General features: G+C 42.9%; 1 protein-coding gene across 5 annotated transcripts in view; it reads right to left on the bottom strand.

The window, feature by feature from the left end:
• The window catches only part of LOC123503362 (alpha-mannosidase 2-like), a 402,577-nt gene that overhangs the window by 242,852 nt on the left and 137,225 nt on the right, over positions 1 to 22,500 (bottom strand). For 2 of the 5 annotated variants that reach the window (XM_045253043.1, XM_045253045.1), the window contains exon 3: positions 13,184 to 13,281. The exons of the other annotated variants lie outside the window; for them this stretch is intronic. The gene's annotated coding sequence lies outside the window, so the exon portion shown is untranslated. The remainder of the gene's footprint in view (positions 1 to 13,183; positions 13,282 to 22,500) is intronic. 5 annotated transcript variants of the gene reach the window in all.

The raw sequence follows: 22,500 nt of genomic DNA, 5'->3' as shown, positions 1-22,500 counted from the left end.
GAGAGAGAGAGAGAGAGAGAGAGAGAGAGAGAGAGAGAGAGAGAGAGAGAGAGAGAGAGAGAGAGAGAGAGAGAGAGAGAGAGAGAGAGAGAGAGAGAGAGAGAGAGAGAGAGAGAGAGAGGATCTTGGTAGGGATGCAGTGAAACCTATGAAGAGAGAAATTAACCTCGTATATCTTCCACACACACACACACACACACACACACACAGAGAAGGATGAAAAATTTGATAAAGGAGGGAAAACAGAAAAAGATAAGAAAAAAAAGATAAAATGAGAAAGAAAAAAAGAGAGACTGACTGACACACACACACACACACACACACACACACACACACACACACACAATATTACCATCCTTACTGCCTGTACATACATTCCCTCCTTTCTTTTCTTTCTTACTTTTCCTAATTTTTTTTTCTTTTCCCATTCAATTATTTCCTTCCCTTATTCTTCCATTTCTCCTCTTTCCTTCATTTTCCAATCTTCCTTACTTTTCCCTATTCCTCCCTTCGCATCCCTTCTTTCCCCTTCTATACCTTATTCTCCCCTTTCCCTCCCTTCCCTTCCCTTCTCTATCGTTCCCTGTCCCCTCACCCCCTTTCCCTATTTCTCCCTATCATTCTCCCTCACCCCATGGTAAATAAGAGAGAGAGACAGAGAGAGAGAGAGAGAGAGAGAGAGAGAGAGAGAGAGAGAGACAGAGAGAGAGAGAGAGAGAGAGAGAGAGAGAGAAAGTTGGGTTATCTCAGGAAATATTCAGTAGTGCAGAGCAAGACACTAGGAAAAGGAAGAGGAAGAGGAAGAGGATAACCACAACCATCACAACCAGCACCACCACCACCACTACCACAAAAAACAAAGAAACCATGATAACGACGAGAGGCAGAGACAAGGCAAAGAAGGAAAGAACAAAAGGAGGAGGAGGAGGAGGAGGAGGAGGAACAGACAACAAAAATTCTACGGGGCTTAACTGTGCTGTGTGTGTGACATGCTACCAGGGAAAACAAGTTACAGTTTACCTTACTTGAAATGTGACTCAAAAATTTGTCGAGGAGGAGGAGGAGGAGGAGGAGGAGGAGAGTAACAGTTAAGGGCTGTCAGTGTTAATAGATCTTTCTCTCCGTTTCTTCAACATATTAAACGGGTGACAAATAGCATCTCTCTCTCTCTCTCTCTCTCTCTCTCTCTCTGACACCTCGTTTCTTTATTTACCACCTGGCTCGCTAAGTAATTAACACGTTCACTTAACGAGCACAAGCCAACTACCTTAATTAGATAACGAGCTTTGCCATCCTAAGAACAACGGACTGATCGACGCCAACACACACAGAATGAGAATTAGACGCGTGAGGGAACCACTGGTCTACACACGGACACACACTCGCCTCACCCACTTGCTTCACACACTCGCCAATATCATACCTACGTCTCACCTTGTCTCATTAATCTTACCTGCTCTAGTTCCTTCTCTCTCGCACACGCACATATTCTAACTGCATTGAGGGAAAGGGGAGGGCGATAAGTGAGAGGAAGGGAGAGGAAAAGGGGACAGTTGAGTAGGCGTCCTCTTCCCCTCACCCCCTCTCCTTCTCCCGCGGGGGATGAGTTACTTAACGAGGAGACGACAGGGTGATTGGACCAGATAACAAATGGCCCCTAAGGTGGAGGAGGAGGAGGAGGAGGAGGAGGAGCGTGCCGAGTGAAACTAGGGGACCGAGTTAGCCTGCAAGAGGGTCACTGGAAGGAGGGAGGGAGGGAGGGAGAGTAGGAGAGAAGAGGGTGACGTGGAGAGGGTGGGACGCTCCGCCCTTCCCCTGAGACGCGCCTGAACGCTGCTCGGGAAGGAAAAATGGCCCACACATTTTAGGGAGGAAGTGAACAGTTCGGTTTAGTGAGGACAGACGACACGAGGCGGTGCAGAGAGAGAGAGAGAGAGAGAGAGAGAGAGAGAGAGAGAGAGAGAGAGAGAGAGAGAGAGGAAAGGGAAGAAGAGGACTAATGGATTGAATGAAAGATGGATGAAAGGGCGGAACATACAGGAGAGAGAGAGAGAGAGAGAGAGAGAGAGAGAGAGAGAGAGAGAGAGAGAGAGAGAGAGAGGCCAGGTGAGATACTGCATTAAGAGGATGACGCTGCTATTAATATTGCAAGGTGTTGATGCTGCTGCGTTAGTAGTAGTAGTAGTAGTAGTAGTAGTAGTAGATATACAAATGAAATAAAGGAAGAAAACTTACTTGGATAAAATATAAATAAAAATTAGTTAAATACAAATAAAACAACAAATCGACAAATATGTGGATGGATGAATAGAATAAAATCAACGTCTAGACAGAAAGACTGAGTGACAAGCAGACAGACAGACGACAACCAGCTAGCCAGCCAGCCACCGCGTCACAGTTGTGGTGGGCGGCAGGGCAGTGGTGACGACACGACAGGTCAAGTAAGTTTCAATATTCGCGAGTCGCCTCAACATTTTACAACCTTCGATCAGCTTTCCACGTAGGCGACGCGGCTCCTCGGAAACGCTGGGTAGGAAGTAAAGGAAGGAAGGGAAGGGAAGGTCCAGCACGTCCCAACTTAGACGCTCTACACTATATTGCTTCCATTCTAACTTTGCGATGTTACTTTTTCTTCCTCAGTGTGTTTGTGTGTGTGATGTGACGAAATTTCCACTGAATAATACAATTGTAGTTTGACCAAATACACTGATGAGATTACTGTCCACGTATTCTTCAAGGAAAGGCGACTTTGATATTGACTGTTGTAATACTTTGCGTTCGTTATATTCCTTCGGTGAATGTGACAGCGGTTTTGGTGAGTCTATATTTTTGTTTATTTATCTTTTTATCAGGATATATAAAGAAGTTAACGTCTTCAGTACCATGACGTGTTTCCATATTCACTCTGCTTTCTATTGGCGATTTCATACAGCTTCAGAAACTTATGTGGGTGATTAAAATAGTGAAGACACAGGGCATTAACCTTCTGACCTCCACAGACCCTTCCTAATGCCAATAAAACGATCTAATGTATCCCTGTATTGACAGAAGTCAAGACGAAAGAACAGCAAAAAAAAAAAAAAACAGGAGGAAAACTGAATAAAGAGAATAGTCGGAGCAACATTGAAGAAGGAAGAGAACAACCTATCCGGCGGGGGAAAGAAAGCTAGAAGACAGACAAAAAGGGTGTAGGAGACTTGAAACTTCTCCAGAATCAGCTACACACGAGAGGAATGTTGTGAAGAAATGGCTGTGAGAGATGCAGGTAACAGATGGATACAGATTAACAGATAAATAATTACTTCACACGCAATTATTTTCTATCGCTATTTTCATGCTAACTACTCTTCTGATTTTAATAACTACATGCCTCCCCTCCACTTGTAGCCTTGTGCAGCTGATTTTAATAACTACATGCCTCCCCTCCACTTGTGGCCTTGCTGCACAAGGCTTTCTCCCTCCTGTCACCAGTACTCTCAATCATTCATATCTTTCCCTGATAAAATATGGAACTCCCTCCCTGCTTCTTTACTTCCAACTTCAAATGACTCGACTTCATGCAAGAGGGAGGTTTTAAGACGATTTTTTTTTTTTTTTTTGGTGGGAGCTAACTCTCTCGGACCTGCAAGGGGACTGACAACTAAGTGGACCTCTTTTTTTTTCTTATGTTGCTCTTGGCCAGCTTTCCCCTCTTACAAAGAAAAGATATTAGAGGTTTGACTGAGGTGACCTGGAACAGACTGACAGCTGAGAGAAGTTGAAAGGAGAAAATTTAGGAAGCTTCTGTCCTGCAGTGGCATCAAACAAGCTAACAATGACGATGATGAGATTGTCTACCTATGGTCAGTATTCGGACACACACTACTCTCTCACCCCGACTGGTTTCCAATGCCACAGAAATTATTAGCTGGGTTTTCAAGAGCATTTCTCCAGTTAATAATGTAGATATCTTGTCACTCTGCCTCTAAAATCGTAAAAACACCTTAAAAACTTGAATAAATCTATATAAAGCCTTCTGAAATTGTGGAGGTGAAGCACAGAAGTGTTTCAGAATATGAGGGTATATGTACTATTAAGATTATAAGCACCAATATCACAGCGCCATTACAGAGAACAATACTGGCAGTCACTCAGGAGACACAACCATCACCATCCTTATCACACACATTAAAGCAGCTAACTTCACAATTACTGGCTTTATACGATCATTTGTCTTGTTCATTATTCCCACAAGTCTTCAAATAACTGTTCTATTCAGTGGTAGTTTTATCATTACTCATATGATTAATAACGTTACAAGTGTCATTTTTATTCACCTTGACTGTCATTACAACTGCTATGCTTTACTGTTTAAGATGTTTTTACTCTCAACCCGTGAATTCCGTTTTCTCTTCTGTATATGCTGTTCAAAATACTGTATGTCACCTTTAGTGTTAGGCATTGCAGCACATCACAATAAAGTAATATATATACAGTATTTTGAAGCGTTTGAAATACTTTACTGTGACGCAACATAACTTTTTGAAATTTGTATAGTTTTTTAAAGTTCTTACTGTGATGCAACGTACTTTCCGTCATTTTTAGAGTCAAGTGCACTAAAGGTCTCAAAATTCAACTACACTGACAAATTTTTTTCTAAAGAGCATCGAAGTTTTTATAGCCGTATAGTGTGAAATCATAAACTCGGACGATTTATCTCTCGCCTCTAGTAAATGAAAAATCCAAAACCTTCAGTTACATGTCCTTCTACCTCTCCCTCTCTCCCTCTCTCTCTCTTCACTTGACACACGGGGAATACAAAGACGAGCACACACTCCACAGCGACGCAGCGCCCAGGGTGTGGAATGAACCAGCAAACTCCACACACTTCAAGCAACCCTCCACGTGCCTAGTGCTCCTCCACCTATCTGCTCTTCCTCCACCATGTTCCACCTTCACCATTTTTCTCTCACTTCCTGTATCATTCTTCTTCCTTTTTTCTTCTACTACTTCTACTTTTCTTCGTTTTCTTCATTTCTTCTTCTTCTTCCTCTATCTTCTACTGCATATTCTCTCTCTCTCTCTCTCTCTCTCTCTCTCTCTCTCTCTCTCTCTCTCTCATAAACGCAAACAAACAAGGCAATAATTACACAAACACTCGACACGGAGAAGCCATCAGATGTTTCCTTTACCTGCGTTGTTTGTGCAGGAGGAGGAGGAGGAGGAGGAGGAGGAGGAGGACGAAAGGGAAATGGTGAAAACAATGGGAGGAAAGTCATGCATACATATATACATACATAGTCCTCCTTTCCCCTTCCTTCCTTCCTTCCTTCCTTCCTTCTCCTTCTTTTTTATGTATTTCCCTCTTCTTCTTCTTCTTCTTCTTCTTCTTCTTCTGCTTCTTCTTCTTCTTCTTCTTCTGCTTCTTCTTCTGCTTCTTCTTCTTCTTCTTCTTCTTCTTCTTCTTCTTCTTCTTCTTGTTCTTCTTCTTCTTGTTTCTTCTTCTTTTTTATTTCCTTCTTCTTCTTCTTCTTCTTCTTCTTCTTCCTCTTGCTCCTGCTCTCCTTCCTTGCCTTCTTCCTTTTTTATTATTGATGTCTTTTCCTTCTCTTCCTCACTTTTTATTTATTTTTCTCCTTCCTTCTTTTTCTCTCCTCCTTCCTCCTCCTCCTCCTCCTCCTCCTCCTCCTCCTGCTGCTTTAAACCCTTCATAAACACTAAATTCGTATTGATAATAAAAGTAACAAGTGAGAGAGAGAGAGAGAGAGAGAGAGAGAGAGAGAGAGAGAGAGAGAAATGATACCAGAACAAAAGTGACAATTACAATTACCACACACACACACACACACACACACAGAGAGACAAAATTGAGTCGTAGCGCTCTTGAGAATCTTCGTAGTATATTTTACCGTGTTGTTCTTTATAGCATCGTTACCAAGGGAGCAGTGCCGCGGCGTGGAGGAGGCTGAGCAAGGGGGGAAAGGAGAGTGCCACGGAAGGAGAAGGGAGACAGGAGGAGAGAAACAGGGAGGGAAGAAGTTTGAAGCAGAAGATGGGAGGGAAGAAAGAAGAACAGGAAGGAAAGTTAGAAGTGATAGAAATAGGGAAGGACAAGAATAAGGAGAGAGAGCAACAATGAGAAGAAAAAGTAGACAAGGCAGAAAATGAAAAAAGCCAGAGAGAGAGAGAGAGAGAGAGAGAGAATCTTTAATGTGGAGGAGAATCGTACCAAAAACCTCCACTTATCAATCTGTGGTAATATTCGTGGTGGTGGATGAGAAAAGGAGATGATAGAAGAGAAGAGAAGAGGAGGAGGAAGAGGAGGAGGAACATTATTTTAAACCTCAACTCCACTTCCATCCTCCACAACAAGCCTCCACCTGGCCATTGTGTAGGCAAGTTAGGGTGTGGTTGTGGAGCGAGTGGTGGGGAGAGGTGGTGTGTGCCAGTAATGCTTTTGTGTTGTAGAGTGTGTGGCGTAACTGACTGGTGGTGGTGGTGGTGGTGGTGGTGGTGGTGGTGGAGGAGGGGGAGGAAAGGAAGTATAGGAGACAAGTGGAGGAGAAGAATAAAGGGGAGAGGAATGTCTACTGCCAAGACTAATGGTTTAAGTTTTTCCACGGATGAGAGAGAGAGAGAGAGAGAGAGAGAGAGAGAGAGAGAGAGAGAGAGAGAGAGAGAGAGAGAGAGAGACTTCATAAATAAACACAATGAAATAGAAAAAAAAATATCCACAAAAAATTACCTCTCAGAAACTCGAGAGAAAATGAAGAAAAAAGAAAACGGGAAGGAAAATCAACAGAAGGGAAGAGTATTAGGAAGAACAAAGCAACAATTGACCTTAACCTTCCCTGTGCTGCTTTTCTCGGCGTTTTTCATGAGTTGCTTGCCGTAAACCACAAAACATTTTCCTCGGCTCGACATACCTTATGATTTTTCTCCCCCCCAGTGTCAGAGATCTGGATGGCTTGCTTGATTATTGAAGCACACACCCCCGCTGGGACTCGTGACGCCATGTACTGGGGTGGCAGTGAATGTTTCAAAAGTGACGGTATTCTTTCAGCGATTTACACGTGTATTTTTGATATTCAACCCCTTCAGTACCATGACGCTTTTCTATGTTCATTCTGGTTACTATTTGGTGATTTTATACAGCTTCAGATATTTGTGTGGGGGTTAGAATAGTGATCACTGGCTATTAATCTTCTGACATCCATAAACTTTTCCTAATGTAAATAAAATCGTCTAACCATACAGCTTCAGACACCTATGTGGGGATTAGAATAGTGAAGACTGGCCATTAATCTTCTGACATCCATAAGCTCTTCCTAATGTTAATAAAATCGTCTAATCACACTCAAAAATTCATAATAAAAATACGTTCCAGTACTGAAGGGTCTAATGCGCTGATTATGAATTTGGTCAACTTGCAGAATCCATAAAGGCATTTTAAACACAACAAGAAGAACAGGACCACCAAGACTTCATACGACTCTGAAAACCAAAGCCCTGTGGAAATAGTGAGGAAAAATATTAACTAATCTTAAAGCACAAAACACGAATACCACTAAATAATGAATGATACCGCTTTGTCCACTTCCTTCCTAAAACATCAGCATTTGTATTTCCGTAACTATTTTGACTGGCGGTCCCTCGAGAGTCAGATGTGTGGCCTAGACTCCTGCAGGCCCTTTGCTCCTGTTAGGGAAGTTTTAGGAGGGAAGGGATAAGGCAGGAGTGGGGAAGGAAGGAATTGCGGCGTCAGGGGGGAGGAGGAGGAGGGAAAAAAATACTACCACCACCACCACAACTATTACCACCACAACCACCATTACAACTGCATGACAACCCAAAACAACAACACCATCATCATCATCACCACCACCACCACCACCAAAAGTAATTACCCACGCTCCATAAGCCGGCGAGCACCTGATTGGATGTTTGTTGGCCTGGAGGTGTGTTGTGAGTGGCACGACCAGGCACGGCACAGGAGAGGCGTCAGTCAGTCAGTCAATCACCCAGTCAGCGGGCCAGTCAAAAGCACAGACTTTTCTTCTTTCCCACACAGACACAAACACAAACACACACAAACACAAACACACAAACACACACACACAAATCGAAAACAAGAAAAATTATATTAGTGTTTATACTAAAGACAGGTTTTCTTTAACACAAAATTTAAAAAAATATAGAAATACTAGAACTAAATACAGAAACAAGATAAGTATTTTTCTTAAACACGAAAAAAAAACAAAGGAAAGGAAAATCTAAAGCCTTTGACCACAATAAAGAAGCAAGTGAAACAGACACAGGAAGAAGGAAAATATATATACAAAAAACATTTTACGACGAAGACAGGAAGAAAGAACAAAAGTAATCACAATATTCCTCTCAAAATTGCTTCCTCTCTCTCTCTCTCTCTCTCTCTCTCTCTCTCTCTCTCTCTCTCTCTCTCTAACTCCCCAGGCATCACAGATTCTACCTCCCCCCAGAAACCAGCTGCCCAGAGTCCCCTCCGTCGCTTGCCCCCATCAATTATTAAACTCGCCTGGACATGTGGGAGCTGAGTGGAGGAGAAGGGCGAGGACGAAGACGAGGAGGGTCAGCAGTACGAGGAGGACGAGGAAGCAGAAAAGCAGGGAGAACATATACGAGACAGAGTACAAGGATGAAGCTTTAGAAGACAAGGAATAGGAGGAAGAGAAAAATGACGAACAAAGACGAGTAGGATGAGTTGGAGGAGGAGGAGTAGGAGGAGGAGCGAGGGCATCGATAAAAGCAGCAACAAAAGAACTCTTCCTTTCATGAATCAAACGTGCTCTCCTCAAGACGCAACGACAGACATCCGAGGTTCATGTGAGAATCTGCAGGGCTGCTGTTGGACGAGAGTAACAATGAAAAATGAAAGGATCTCTCTCTCTCTCTCTCTCTCTCTCTCTCTCTCTCTCTGTGTTTACTACTGGAAATCTACTGTCATTTCCTCATTTCACCTTAACAAACAATACTAAACACTTAAGACCTTTTTTGTTTAAGTTAATTGTGTTTAGTTTAGTGAAGATAACAGTGTTTAATATATAATAAACTAATTCGAAGTAGCGCCATTTTAAAAACCACCGCCAATAATATATCTTTTTAATCGTATTTGTGGAACATTGCCTGGTAACTTATTCCGTCCACTGACTAATGTGACACTGGAATAAATCTTTTTGGCGATATGTGTGCCAACTATTCTTCACATTTCAAAACCATTATTTCGTGTTATCGTCCCGGGGGTGGAGTTTCAAGGCACATTATTACATATTCATATCGACCTTTATTCGTATTTCTTCTGATCTTAATACGCAGCACAGAATTCTCGTCGATTTCGTTATTTTTACACGAGTTTTCATAATAGATTCTCAAGTTGTAAATTACGCAGGGATGGAGTTAATATCTTATCTCTTTCCTCTCGGTACATTTGTTATTCACTGCCAGAATTGTGCAGAATATTACCAGATTTTTCCTTCGTATATTATCCTTCGTATGTTATTATCATTTTTACCTCCGAAGTTAGCTAAAAAAAAAAGTTAATAAAGCGATCGGTATTATTTCTCAACCCGCACTGGGAATCGAAAGCTGAGCAGCATTCATCTAGGAGAGGAAAAACATTGCATCGAGTAACACTTAGTCTAACATTTTTACAACACAAATTAAGATGACTGGGTAGTAATTCTTTTCTTTTCAACCATAAACTGTTTTGAATCTCTCTCTCTCTCTCTCTCTCTCTCTCTCTCTCTCTCTGAGGAGAGAATTAATGGTAGCAAGAGAAACAGAAGCAGGCAGGGAATCTCCAGGAAATTATATTACACTCGTCAGGGGCAAAGCTAAGAGGAGGTACAGAGAAGGGAACAGAGGCGGGAGGTGCAGGGAGAAGAAAGGAGGAAGAAGAAAAGAAGAGGCATAAAGAGAAGCCTTATCGGGAGGAAATATGACATCACATAACACGCCTCTATGTATTTCCCCTTCAGAATGTTTCTCTCTTTATAATGCAGCTGAGTTAAAGTTGTATCGAGGAATGAAGAGAATGATTCCATTTTTTTTCTCTCGTTCTTTTTCATACTATTTTATTCGGTTTTTCCTTTTTTTCTTCTATTTTCTTATATTCTTCCATTTATTCTTCTCTGCTTCTGTTGTTCCTCTTGTTCTAATTCTCAGTAGTTCGTCTTTTCTTCCTATTCTGCTTTCCATAAGTGTTATTTTTGTGGCTCTTTGTCTTTCTCATTCTTCTTTCTTCATCCACATCCTTCTTTATTCTCCAAATAGTTAAGTGAATTTTCGGGATGCTAGTAGTAGTAGTAGTAATGGTGGTGGAGAGTTAACTGGCCAATCAACGAGCTAGAAGAGAAGGGCTTCACTACAGCGTCCGCCAATCACAGACCCGAAAAAAAAAGTACACAGGAAAATGGAAAGGAAGACTACAAAAGCGAAGAGGGAGGAGGAGGAGGAGGAGGAGGAGGAGGAGGAGGAGGAGGAGGAGGAGGAAAGGGAAGGCAAGCAATGAAAAAAATCTTGTTTGATGTATTGTTGTTCTTGCTGTTGTGGCTTTTTTTCCTTCTTCCTACTATGTCCTTTGTTGCTCTCTTCTCGTCGCTAATGATGGTGGTGGTGATAATGGTGATGATAATGGTGATGATAATGGTGATGGTTTGTTTGGTGTATTGGTGCTTTTTTTATTGCATTTATCTTACTATTCCTTTCTTTTCTTGTTCCTGCCGTCTGATGATGATGATGATGATGACGGTGATGGTGGTGATGACGCAAAAGCAAGAACTGTTTTGGAACAGTACCACACCAAGACGAGTGTGTTGGTGGTGGTGGTGGTGGTGGTGGTGGTGGTAGTAGTAGTAGTGGTAGTGGTGGTGGTGAGTGCTAAGTAAAAAAAAAAAACTCATCTACTTTTCCATTTCTGGGGGTCCGTGGTGTTGCTGGATCTATTCTCGTGCTTCGTTTCTTTTTCCATCTTTTTCTCTTTTTATTCTTTTTGCTCCCCCGAAACGGCTCCATTTTCTTCGTTAGAGTTGCGTGCGATGGCCACTGCCGCCGTAAAACTAAAAATAAAATAAAAGCCAAATATTCTTTTTTTTTTTGTTAATTTGTTTGCCGTTTTAACATACACCACCACCTTTTCCTCCCTTTTTTTCCGTTCGTGCGTCTGTTTGTTTTGCTACAGTCCACATACACACACACACACACACACACACACACACACACACACACACACACACGAAGGCCTATACACGAACGCATGCACAAGCAGGAAAAAAAAAATGTTTGTTTACAACTGAACTCTAATCAACCAAGGGATTTCCTCTCGAATGGCTAAACTTGTCCACATCAACACTATTAATCGGAGGGTGCAAAAATCACAATGCAACACACTCGTGCATGGAAATCGCAAATTACAGACCGCCCTTTGTTTCGGAGCTTCTACAACTTGTGCAGCAGCTGGGCAAGTATGAAGCGTGAAATAAGCTTACAATACATGGCGGTGCTACGATATAATTTTTGATATTAGATAACACTACAGGTTACAAAAACAAATGACTCACTTCCCGGTTAAACAAGATTAGGGAACCATGACTCGTGCAAATTGTTACTTGTAAGCTGGAAATTGATTACGTTATAGCGCCTCAACAACAATATATAGCATTGGTAAACTCTGGAACTCCCTGTCTGTGTCTGTGTTTCTAACTTGCTATGACTTAACTTCATTCAAAAGTGAGGTTTCAAGACACTTCTCCCTGTCCTTTGGCTAATTCTATCGGTTCTATAAGGAGACTGGCAACTGACTGGGCCTTTTTTCTTTATATTTTTGCTGCCTGCCTGCCTCAAAAAAAAAAAAAAAAAAAAAAAAGGAGAGTGATGAGAAGAGACCCGCCTAACTGACCAGCTGCCGTGAGCCTTGGTGCAGCGCGTGACCTGCAGATTGGGAGCCGGGGACTGCAACCAAGAGCCACGAACACCCAAGGACGAACAAATTTTGACAAGATAAAGCTCACTGGGAAAAAAATTATGACGGATTGTATGGACATGAGAAAACCATTACGACATTTTGCTTCTGGTCGGTCTGAAATCATCGAATTTCTGTTATTGCCATTATGAGTTTGATGTTCATATTTAGATCCTATTTAACATTCATATCTATCGAAGTCATTATTGCTATTAGTGTTGCCGTTGTTGTTACTGGCGGTGATGGGATGGTGGTAATGGTGGTGGTGGGGGTGGTGGTGGTGAGTGCAGGCGGTAGTGAAAAGAGGCGGGGAAGGCTGAAGACTGGTACATGATCAGCTTTACTACAACTGGGGTAAGGCAGGCGAGACCAGCCTTTCAAAGCATCAGAATCGTGAGTGAGGTAAAAATACGAGAGCCAATAAAAAGGAAGCTGACTAATTATCATTATTGGGGTTACTTTCCGGCCGCGGCTGGCTATGTGAACAATTACTTGAATGCTTGCCTCCACTCAGGCCTAAATGCACAATAATTTCGTCACAATTCTCATGCAAGGCTTTGTACTGTCGAGGCAAAAGGGACTAATTAATTTGGAGTTAAGAGACAGACATGTAAGAGCGGATGAGCGACAGGCAGTGTGGGAGTCTGGCGCCGCTGCCGGTCTGCTTACGTGTGGACAGCATCGTGTGTCTCATGTAAAGACTTCCAGGGAGTTGTATAGGAAATAGTCTGCTTGATTGTCGTCTCCCCAAAAAAAAAAATGTTTAATGACAAAGCGTTATTTCAAAAAGGTTAATTCGTATATATTTTAGATATATTTTTCAAACCATTTGACAATATGATTACGTAACCACTTATTTACAAAGCATGAATACCAAATCCTGAGGAAGCTACTGGTCGTTAAACACAAAGGCGCGCACACACACACACACACACACACACACACACACACACACACACACACACACACACACACACACACACACACACACCCGTCAGTACATGCATGAAGGTTATAGTGTTACCATGTACGGTTTGTTTGAACACGTTACCGATCACGTACGAGCAAACAACTACATAAAAAAAGCCGCGTCCATGGTAAAAATGAAATAGAAATAGAAATGCACGAACCGGTTTATGGAAAGCTTCTGAAGTTTGAGTTTCTTTGATTACATTCTATAAGAGATAAATGGAGGTATTATGACGTTACCTGCATCCGTCATCCATGCAAGACACACTTCACCTTGGCGACTGGAGACATGGTAGTGCTGTCTTGCCTCCTCCACCCAGTACACACCATCCACTCACCTGAAAAATATAAGAACACATGAATCAATAAATAAGAAAATAGATTAGAGTAAATAACCTTTTAATCTAAGCAAATGAAAAGGTAATTGACTCATTTCCTTTTCAGATTGCTTGAACGAAAACTTCAATAAGGTCTATAACTGAATTTGTCAGACATCGCAAACAGTGTTTTAAAACTATTTTCTCAGGCCATTACGGTCCCGTTCGCCTTGGCCCGGATTTGAGGACATCTTCGAACGCTGCTTAAGATGGCTTGGGATAAAAACAAAGCCAAGATGCATTTATTAATTCATCAATGAGTCATTTGGTCAATAAGTAAATATATCAAGGAAGCAATATTCGAAGAAAGACAACAAATACAAATAAAATTGAAATAAAACACACACACAAAGTCTTAAGCCACTCCAGAGCACCACGCTACAATTCACCAGCTTCCTACAACCAGACAACTGAAGGTCCTGGCACGGCTGAGCGTCAATGAGGACACGGTGGTTATGAGTCAAGCCCGCACAGCCTCACGCAAACAACAATTTTCACCCGGCGTTTACTTTAGTGATCTCTCTCTCTCTCTCTCTCTCTCTCTCTCTCTCTCTCTCTCTCTCTCTCTCTCTCTCTTTTCTCTACGCTACGAGTACTTCCACCTGTGCTTCACCTTGTCTCAGTACTTGCCGCTCATCACGTCGGCTGAAGGAGATGCAGTTGGTCGGTAATTTGATGTTCCCTACCAGGTCGTTACTCCCCTCGCTGCCTGGCGGTTACTTCCTTTCCTTTAGTGCCAGTACATGCCTCACCCAATTTCCCCTTCAACATTAACCTCTAGCCTTCCTCGCTCGCCCACCCACCTGCTGTATCTTCCTTCGCTCCGTCTTTTCTCTCCCCTCCTGCTGCTTGCAATTTACTTCTTAAGAGGCAAGATTGCTTTGCATCGCCCAATATTCTTACATGACTTCCTTCCTCTCCCACTCCTCTGTCTCTCATTCTCCCTATCCTTCCTGCCGTCATGAACTTCCTCCCCACACTCCTCTCCACTATACGAGACCCAACACACTTGTACTATATGCATCTCACTCCTAGTCTCCCCAAATTATACCCCACACGCCCTTCCACCTCCACCTGAAACGATTATGGAATGATGGAGGAGAAACGAGAGAGAGAGAGAGAGAAGGTGAAGGGACAGAAGACAGTGAGTGACAGACACTGCTAAGGTGTGTGTGTGTGTGTGTGTGTGTGTGTGTGTGTGTGTGTGTGTGTGTGTGTGTGTGTGTGTGTGTGTGTGTGTGTGTGTGTGTGTGTGTGTGTGTGTGTGTGAGGTAGGTCTCAAGGGAGGATAGCGTTACAGGAACTCATTAATCGCTGTAGTTAAAACACGAAGGTAATACTGGTCGTCACTGGAAGAAGGTGGTGGTGGTGGTGGTGGTGGTGGTGGTGGTGGTGGTGGTGGTGGTGGTGGTGGTATGACTAACACTCGTATTCTCAAACACTGCAGTTCTTCACCTTCACTATTTCAAAACGCTTTATCTAAATTTACATGAGTTTTTAAAGGTTTACGGTTCTAGAGGCAGAGTGACAAGATTTCTACAGCATTAACTCGACAAACACTCTTGAAAACCTGGCTAGTCATTTTGTAGCCTTGGAAAATAGTCGTGGTGAGAGAACAGAGCTTTCCTGAATTCGACAAAAGCCACGCCCAGCCAGCCAAGAGTCAGCAGGGACGGTATGCATGACGCTCTCGCTGGGTAATGGATGCAGCACACGAGTGAATGCATAAAGTGATGAAGGATAATTGACGAGGCAGTTAGCAAACACACCAATCAAATAAATGGTAGCGTAATAAACCATGTCCCTTCCTACTGCTGCTGGTGGTGATGATGATGATATTAATTGTCATTCCCTCCTCTCATTAGTCATTATTTCCATCATATTCTGCCTCTTACAATATACATAACTTTCTCTTCCTCCTCCTCCTCTCCTCTCTCTTCTTCTTCTTCTTCTTCCTCCTCCTCCTTCTGTGATGTTATATGACCTCATTGTGGTGGCACTTAGGACGATTAATCAATTAGTCCTCTTCTTCCTCTCATCATCTTCCCTTCCTTCTTAACCCTATCCTTCCTTTCCTCCTCTACTTCCTTGCTTTCAACTGTGATTACTTACTGTCTTCAATCTCTCTCTCTCTCTCTCTCTCTCTCTCTCCATGTATCTCTCTCTCTCTCTCTCGTCCATGTATCCACTGCTCCCTATTCATTCTCTAGTCTCGCCCTTCCTCCTACACTCCTGTCCTCCTCCTTCCTAGACAGTCTCCTCCTCCTCCTTCCTAGACAGTCTCCTCCTCCTCCTCCTCCTCCTCCTCTTGTATCAACCCTTCTTTTAATACCTCCACTCCCTCGCCTATATATCGCCACACCCCTCCTCCTCCTCCTCCTCCTCGTCGTCCACTTCTACCTCGACCTACACGCCCACGGGATCACCAACAAGGTTAGTCACGCAGGAGCAGCAGCTATCTCGCCTCATTAGACCCCGATGAGCGGCTACAACTTTTATAATCTGGAAGGGGATATAGCGTGTAGGGGCGAAGGGATGTAGGGACGGGAAAAAATGGGAGACTTAAGCTGGGTGAGAGAAGTAGAGGGCATAGGAGTGGTAGGTGAATATAAAGGAGGACTTGAGGGTGATAAGGACGTAGTGGAAGTAGAAGAGGGTGTTAAGGGGAGGGTGATAAAGGGAAGTGGGAAAAGACACGAGGTGGGAAGGTATTAAGGGTGATAAAAGTAATAAAGAGGTGATAGAGTATTGGAAGGAAAAATTGTAATGTTATCATGCGCGTCTTATTGTAAAAACATCTAGTATAAACATCTAGAGAAAGAATAGAAATAAGGGGAAAAATAGTAAATGACAAAAAAATTACAAAAAATATCAATGGAAGGAAAATTTGTAATATTATCATGCACGTCTTACAGTAAAAATAACATCTAGAAAAGAAAGAATAGAGGAATAAGGAGAAAAACAGCAAACATGCCAAAAAAACGTTGCAAAAAAGATCATTGGAAGGAAAAATTTTAAAACCATTCACGTCTTCCTGTAGAAAAAAAAAATCTAGAAGAAAAACAGGAATAAAGTAAAAAACAGTGAACATGCCAAAAAACGTTACAAAAAGTGGTAATTTGTGGTAAAGTCGCACTAATGAAAAGGAAGATAACAAAAAAGAAGGCAGTAGAGGAAAATCAAAGGGAAAATGCAACAAAAACGGTATAAAAGATGTGAAGCCGAGCCGCCGTGCATGGAGGGCGTGCCAATCAAGGCCTTCAATGCCCGTACATAACACAGAAGAATGACACACGCGATCAGTTTTCCAATTAACAAAAAAAATGGAGGAACAAAATAATAATGCAACAAAAAAACTAAAAAAAAAGTACCATTGAATTATATTTGTTATTTATTCCGATATTTCTGTATGTGTACCAAGAAGTGATTAAAACACATACATTCATACTACATATTGGTTTCTATACATACTCATACACTAATTTTTATTTATTTTTCATTAAGCGATTCTTCTTTCTCATACGATCGTTTCCTGAATGTGTAGCAAGGTCAGCCGCTCGAGGTAACTATTTTTTTCCATCGGTTTCTATTCATCGCGTCCTTTTCTTGGCAAGTTTATTCAAGTCTCGCTTCAGCACGTCTTTCCATCTTATTCTGTCTACCCACACGCTTCCCGTATCTGGTATCAGCACTGCCTTCTTCACTGGTTCCTTCTCATCTCTTCCTCTTCACAGGTCCAAAATATCTCAACCTTGCTTCTCTTGCCTAGATATGAATGACAAACCCAATTCAATCTAACCTAACCTAACCCAACCCAACCCAACCCAATTCAACTCAACCTAACCCAACCCAACCCAACCCAACCTAACCTAACCCAGCCTAACTCAACCCAATTCAACCCAACCCAACCCAACCTTGTACAAACATATATACATACATTTGCTCTCCTTCGTCAACTATCAGTCTCGCATTTAACTACTTTCGTTACAAATACTATCAATCTTATCATTTACTTTATCACCAGTGTGTCATATCTCCTGTAATGCTTCCTTATATATTTTTCCTTTTAATCATGTTGAAACTTTCTTTATGTATACTTTTTATTGTTGTTCCTCCTATTGCAGTGTTGACGCACATCACAAAGTTACCACCATTTTGTCAACAGCCATCGGAAGCCAGGAAGCGGCAGGACGAGAGAGAGAGAGAGAGAGAGAGAGAGAGAGAGAGAGAGAGAGAGAGAGAGAGAGAGAGAGAGAGAGAGAGAACTAATATTTTATAAAGTTATTTACCGCACGGATGCATGAGAGAGAGAGAGAGAGAGAGAGAGAGAGAGAGAGAGAGAGCACTGTGTATGCGTATATCGTTAGTGCATATTTGCCGCTGTCACTCTCCGGCGGACGTTGTAATTACTGTTATAGATGCAGACCAATGGGCGGCGGCGAGGCAACATTATGCATGCTGCCCACGACGCAACACAACACTCCCGCACGTACCCCTTCGCATCTCACTCCCCACGCGCGTGCCTCGACAGTGGTAGTGACAGTGGTAGCGGCAGTGGTGGTGTTTTTTTGCGATTTCTATTTCTCGTTTTTGTTCTTCCTTTTCTTCATTTTCTTTTCCTTGTTGCTACTTTAGTTGTTCTTACTATGGTTGTTATTATTTGTGTGTTTTTGTTTTGCTTATTTGTTACTTCGTCTTGTGTGTGTGTGTGTGTGTGTGTGTGTGTGTGTGTGTGTGTGTGTGTGTGTGTGTGTGTGTGTGTATTACTGTCGTTGTTTCGTTGTCACTTGTGTTAATATTGGCAGTTTTTTGTAGTAAATGTTCTCCAACTTTGCTGGTGCGGTGCTGCGATTGCCGTTGTTGTTGTTGTCATTGGTGGTGCTGGTTGTGGTAATGCTTTTTTCCATTCAATACTGTTTTCTTCATATTTGCCACACTTTGCTTGTAATGTCACTGCCCTCTCTAAATAGCAAATAGCGCTTCGTTTCAGTTCCGATACCTTCTACTATACAACTATTCCGCTCTGCTTCTCTGGGCATTCGTTTCTGTGACACTCGAGGGAGACTTTGTACTCCTTGTAACTCCTGCCAACATTTAACCCCTTGAGTACCATGACGCGTTTCCATATTCGTTTTGCTTACTATTTGATGATTTTATACACCTCCAGAAACTCGTGGTGGATTAAAATGAAGAAGACTCTGGCCATTAATTTTCTGACCTCCTAATACCCTTTCTAATGTAAATAAAATGGGCTAATCGTACAGAAATCTCAGGGTAAAAAATGTGTCCCGGTATTGAAGGGGTTAAGGACGCTATACTGTGATGCGAAATACCGGTATGTGGCTGATTTACTTCTAGTTGTTGCTGGAGTGTCCTAGTGAGCCACATCATTATTAATCAGGACACCAAGCACGATTTCATTTGTAGATAAGCACAGGTGGGCGGGCCTCAGAGGTGTGCTGGAGACATAACACCCTTGTTGCTGGGAAGAGTTGCCCTTTGGTACTTTATTTTCATAACACCCACTGCCTTGTCTGTACGTCTCAGTGTGTGCTGGGAGGGCGACACAGGGGAAGCCTCAGAATGAACCCATTTAGCGCCAGTCATGGGGAATGAAGGCAACACAGGTTCGAGGCAATGGCTGCTGATATAATTGTTGGCGCTGCAATGCCGGCGCTGTTCTTATTGTCTGGCTGCACATTAACCACTGCCTGCTTGCTAAATACTGCTGGCGTAAACACTTTCCATCAGCTTCATTTGCTATAAACCCACCTGCGTTATCTTCCGGCTGTCCTGCGCGCCAATGGGCAAAGCAATGTACGGTTCTCTCTCACTTGTTTGGCCTGCTCAGTGATGCCCAGCGAGGGAAACTAAATTATTACTGTTATTGCTAACGAGTGGTGCTTGCTGTCCCCACACAAACACAAATAAATGAATTGTTAGGTAAATGTAAAAACCGTAAAGTGAAGCATTTACGATTACAAAATTGTCCGGATATGAAATGGAAATGCACACACACACAGAGAGAGAGAGAGAGAGAGAGAGAGAGAGAGAGAGAGTATACACATTTTATATGGGGTTCGAAAAGCTGTAATAGCCACCCACCACTCTTGACAACACTACATATGCTCCCAAAATCAAATTAAGTCAAAGAGTGTCGGCCAAAACTAGTCATTGCGTGAACCTGTATTTTTACCTCGTTACTTTGAGCGGTTATCTTTATGTGACAATATTCACACACACACAAACACAAACACAAACACACACTTTCTTTTATCAACCACACTGGAAAACATTCTGCTTTAATCCCTTTCCTTTGTTGTAAGTGCTTGTGATGACTACATTCAGTACTCTCGGTGGTGTAAATCCTCTTTCCATCTCAGTGAAGGAGTAAAGAAGTGGAGATCAACACCGTGGCAAAGAGTAGTCTCCCTTACTTTGGGTTTAATGCACCTATTCATAACGTAGAAGCCTTAATTTTCATGCGTGATTCTGAGCCTGGTGGAAGCGCAGAGGGAACGCTGGCTCTTAAACTCAAAACTCTACTTCCCTGGCAGCAGTTCAGGGCGGACCAGGGCTGCCGAGCTACGTAAATTTTCCAACCTTGTTTCCGCCCAAGTAAATCTCTAAATTAATTAGGCCGAGGGGAAGACTTTAGAGTAAATCATCTCTTTTACTACTTCAACTACTACTACTGCTACTCCTACTTCTACTATTACCACCACCACCACCACCACAAATAATAATAATAATAGTAATAGTAGTAGTAGTAGTAAATGCAGTAGTAGTAGTAGCAGTAGTAGCAGCAGTAGTAGCAGCAGCAGCAGCAGCAGCAGCAGTAGTAGCAGCAGCAGCAGCAGCAGCAGCAGTAGCAGCAGCAGTAGCAGCAGCAGCAGCAGCAGCAGCAGTGGTAGTAGCAGCAGTAGCAGCAGTAGCAGCAGCAGTGTAGTAGCAGTAGCAGCAGCAGCAGTGGTAGCAGTAGCAGTAGGCAGCAGCAGCAGCAGTAGCAGTAGCAGTGGTGGTGGCAGTGCAGCAGCAGTAGCAGCAGCAGCAGTAGTGGCAGCAGTGGTGCAGCAGTAGCAGCAGCAGCAGCAGTAGCAGCAGTGGTGCAGTGGTGCAGCAGTGCAGTGCAGCAGCAGCAGCAGCAGCAGGCAGTGCAGCAGCAGTGGTGCAGTGGTGCAGTGTAGCAGTGGTGCAGCAGCAGTGCAGTGGCAGCAGTGGTGGTGGTGCAGTGGTAGCAGCAGCAGCAGCAGCAGCAGCAGCAGTGCAGCAGCAGTGGTGCAGCAGTGCAGCAGGCAGGTGGTGGCAGCAGCAGCAGCAGCAGTAGTGTAGCAGCAGTGGTAGCAGTGGTAGCAGTGCAGCAGCAGCAGTAGTGGTAGCAGCAGCGTAGTAGCAGCAGTAGCAGCAGCAGTAGCAGTAGTAGTAGCAGCAGTAGTAGTAGTAGTAGTAGCAGTAGTAGCAGTAGCAGCAGTAGTAGTAGTAGTAAATGCAGTAGTAGTAGTAGTAGTAGTAAATGCAGTAGTAGTAGTAGTAGCAGTAGTAGTAGTAGTAGTAAATGCAGTAGTAGTAGTAGTAGTAGTAAATGCAGTAGTAGTAGTAGTAGTAAATGCAGTAGTAGTAGTAGTAGTAGTAGTAGTAGTAGTAGTAGTAGTAGTAGTAGTGCAACAAAGTAATACTCCTCCCTAGGAAATAGAATGAAAATTAAAACAACGCCGGATATGAAAAGCGACCCTCAAATAGTTCTGCAATCTCTTCAATACAAGAAAGTTTTAATTAATTTGACCTGAAGAAAAAGTTTGATGTTCATAAATTTTACGCAGTACCTTCCTAACGACCTCGCCATTGTTCAGCGTGCTCTGTTGTGCTGTGTTCCTCTCAGCAACCTGTCATGCGCCAATGCACATATCTTCTGCTATTGTGACATATTACAGCACGTTTATTTACTTTACACTGTTCTCATTCACATGTTTTCTATATCTTTCATCCAATGCGAAGGGGAAAACTACATAAACTGGAAAATGTTTCTCCTGTAAAGAGACAGACTGAGAGCGGGCATTCAGCAGCACCAGTCTGCCTCGTAAAGCCTCCCTGATTACCGTTTACAGGGTAAAAATGAAGAAAAATAGGAGAAATTTAAGTATTCTACGGAAGGTAATCTAACTAGAACACGAAACTTTGGACTTTATGGCTCGATCCAGTCCTTTTGTTATGGTGTAGACCCGCTGGCCCCGGGAGTGTGGCCCCTGAACCCTGACCCTGAAGGCTGGAGCTGACCAACAACTCCGCATTTCAGCACAGGCTAAGCGGGTTACGCGGCATGTTTGTCTCAGCACTGTCTGGCCAGAGTTCAGTCCTTTATTCAGCGGGAAGTATGTGGTGGTCGCGTCAAGTTAGTAAAGGAGTGTTGTCTTCCACATAAAACCATGAACGCAGCACAGACCGCCTCGTGTGTTTTCCTTCCTCCAAACATTTGAAGCACAACCTTCCTAAACATTCCATTTTCACGGTACCTTTCATATAAAATTACCAAGTTTTATGTGTAGCGAGAAGCAGCCCCAGCCAGCCACGTGCCGCTTACACTGACACACTAGTATACATGTATCCTGGTGCCCTGTATGTATTATGTACACAGGTGTACAAGCATTCAACCTTTCCTAAGTTTTACGTAACAAATATTTACAACTCTGCATGAGTAACTGTAATTACTAACTTCCCATTGTCACAAACTTATTAAAACTTCGTTGAGTTTACAATAAAGCGGGTTAGTCTCCACATAACCTTCTCTGGAAACATTACGATTCACATTACATAATACATTAAAAAGTCATGACGGAACATTCCTACGTTATATTTTCATTGCTTTAATTTCCTCCCCATAAACTCTGCCAGGAGGTGAAAGCACGGAGCACAATTAATGAGAGTCTGGACGGGTTAGTTACAAGTTGGCACATGTTTCACGGCGCCTCACCAGCTGACCGCGCCAAGGGATCTGCATGCGTCCCTTCTGAAGCAGCGGCCGATACTCAACAGATTGTGCTGTCAAAGAGCTTATGCAATTAATCACCTCCTCCCCATCTCTCTCTCTCTCTCTCTCTCTCTCTCTCTCTCTCTCTCTCTCTCTCTCTCATTACTCCATCACTTCATTATCACCTATTTCACTCAACTGCAACTCTACTAAAC

This window comes from Portunus trituberculatus, chromosome 14 (genome assembly GCF_017591435.1).
Source record: "Portunus trituberculatus isolate SZX2019 chromosome 14, ASM1759143v1, whole genome shotgun sequence".
Taxonomy (NCBI): Eukaryota; Metazoa; Arthropoda; class Malacostraca; order Decapoda; family Portunidae; genus Portunus; species Portunus trituberculatus.
The sequence above is the reverse complement of the archived record's forward strand: the minus strand, read 5'-3'. Positions and strand labels throughout refer to the sequence as shown.